We start from the raw sequence: 2774 nt of genomic DNA, 5'->3' as shown, positions 1-2774 counted from the left end.
GTTGAGAATCTGTCGTCTTGCAAGATTTGCATGGTACTTTATTGGTTCTTATCAGTACATTTGACTGCTTTTAAGGATTAAGTAATAAAAGAAAAATATCTTTACTCAGTTGAAATGGGTAAGTCTGTAAATGGTAAAAAGAAGAAAAAAAGAAAAAATAAATAAATAAAGAGCGATCTATGTGAATAGACTGACTAATGTTTACCTGATTACGGTGTACGTTTAAAGGTACAAGACACGGGACAAACGTCTTTGTACTGTGTGTTTTTTTTTTTTCACTCATGAACTAGATACTTGATGGAAAAAAGTTTGAACTATTTTAATCTTTGCATTTAGTCTCTTGGCATTGTCTTATATTAATGTCCGGTGTCTTTAGTATTTATAATATTCACAAAAGCGGGTATAAGAAGATATATTTAATGGCCCCAGTGTTTTATTCTTGATCTTTCTTTTCTAAATGTCAGACTTCTGTTATTCTGACTTCTGTTACTTTCAACGCAGACAAAACGTCTCCTCACCTCGCCGATGTTGATACGTCGTGATGTTGTTTTATTTGGATATCCAGCACATGCAGGAATCATGGACCTGGTACAAGAAGAGAGAAGGCTTGGATATTAAAAAGCTGCTGCCTTTACAGACTCGATTTTAACCTTTGTAAAGCTGAGACAGAGATATTCAGAAACTTATTATGTATAGAGTTCAAGCTAAACTGGTATGCATATTTTGTATCATAAAAAAAAGGATATCCTGATTTGAGATTTGTCATGTTTGTGAATGCACTTTTTAGAGGAACGGTCTCGTCTGTGAGTTATCATTAACCATCTGACCTGACTGATCCGACCTGTCTGTTTCTGTTTTGCCCGTGGGGTTCTTTTAAACGTGAGTCCTCAAGAAACTTCCGAAAAAGGAAAAAAAAAAGAAAAAAAAAAGACACTGGGTGAGAGTGGGACAGATACTGAAATCCTCACCCCCCTCAGTCGCATCAAACAATAAAATTGTGAGAACGCACCGTGTCTGCTTTGATGACTTTTGTCTGATTGCTGTCTGATGATTTTCAGCTGCTTTTTTTCAGACCGCCGGGATGAATTAGGGACAGATGGGGCAGAGAATCGGGGAGGCAACATTTCAAGCAAAGCGTTGTTATAATTATATATAAAGGAATAAATATATAAAGAAATGTCCAAATTTTGACAGTTCAGTGGTGCTACTAATATTAATATAAACAGACATTATCATGTATATATTTTTTTGTTATTATTTTAAAATGTGCATAAAAATGGATTTTGGTCATTTCAGTTGATTTGTTACAGACAATATAAATAAACTATTATTAGTAGTATTATTATTAAAATCATCATCATCATCATCATCAAAGGTTAATTTATTTATACAGCACTTCTTACAAGGGACATTGAAATCTAAAAGTGTCTAATAAGCCATTTTTTTTATTATTTATTAGGATTTTAATGTCCTGTTTTACACATTTTGGTTACATTCATGACAGAACAGGTAGTTACTGGTTACAGAAGTTTCATCAGTTCACAAGTTTAGTGTCAAACACAGTCATGGACAATTTTGTATCTCCAATTCAACCCACTTGCATGTTTCTGGACTGTGGGAGGAAACCGGGGCTCCTGGAGGAAACCCACACAGACACAGGGAGAACATGCAAACTCCACACAGAAAGGACCTGGACCACCCCACCTGGGGATCGAACCCAGGACCTTGCTGTGAGGCGACAGTGCTACCCACCGAGCCACCGGGCTGCCCAATAAGCAATTTAGGGTGACTAGGTCAAGAACTTTAATCCTAATTTAATAAAATGTAATTAAAATAAGTAAATGCTAAATATATCAATAGATAGATAACAAGATAATACTTATTGCAAATAAGAAACAATAAATGTAACAATTCATTATTATAATTATTAATATAATCATAAATATATGCATGTTTATCTAACAAATAAACATAAAATTAAAGCCACTAGTACAAATTAAGTGTTCTTCTTTAAGATCTCAGTAGTACTACAGTAAACAAAGAAAAAAAGGTAAAAATATTATGTGATGTGCATATAATAATTATTATGTGACAAATTAATAACAATAATAATGAATAATTTAATTCACAAAAGTTAAGTAGTACCTAAAAGTGATGGTTTCTTTTTAATAATTAATAAATTAAAATGATTTATAATGTCAGAGCTTTCTGGAAACTATACAGTAAGATACATTATGATACTACTACTACTACTAATAATAATAATAATAATAATAACAACAATAATAACAATAATAATAATAATAATAATAATGATAATAATAATAATGATAATAACAATAATGCACTGCTTGTATTAATCCTCCTTCAGTCTCTCATCAGTGTTAGACTCTACAATAGATTTAAATGAACATTATACCAGGAGTCATTTCAAGCCAGCATTGATGGTGTAATACTGACGTACCCTGATACATTCACATTCACACCAACCACATATAAAATACAATCCTTAATCTGCTACTGCTCAGAAACGTACCTCTAACACCCTGCTCCAAAAAGAAATAAACTGAGCCTTTGCAAAATAAAGCACTTAAATCCACAACATTTAAAAACAGCTGCAAGATTCTGGCTGTGCTAAATTAGTGTCTGTTTGGGATAAATCATAATCCGTTCATGCCAGTTAGAGAGTTTATTTCTGCACACGTCACATGACGTTTTAAACGTGTAATGGAAATGGTCGGGATGTTCCAGCGGCGCTCTATCTCACAGAGACA

The sequence above is a fragment of the Trichomycterus rosablanca genome, chromosome 25 (assembly GCF_030014385.1).
Source record: "Trichomycterus rosablanca isolate fTriRos1 chromosome 25, fTriRos1.hap1, whole genome shotgun sequence".
NCBI classification, from domain to species: Eukaryota; Metazoa; Chordata; class Actinopteri; order Siluriformes; family Trichomycteridae; genus Trichomycterus; species Trichomycterus rosablanca.
Note: the sequence above shows the minus strand (reverse complement) of the source record.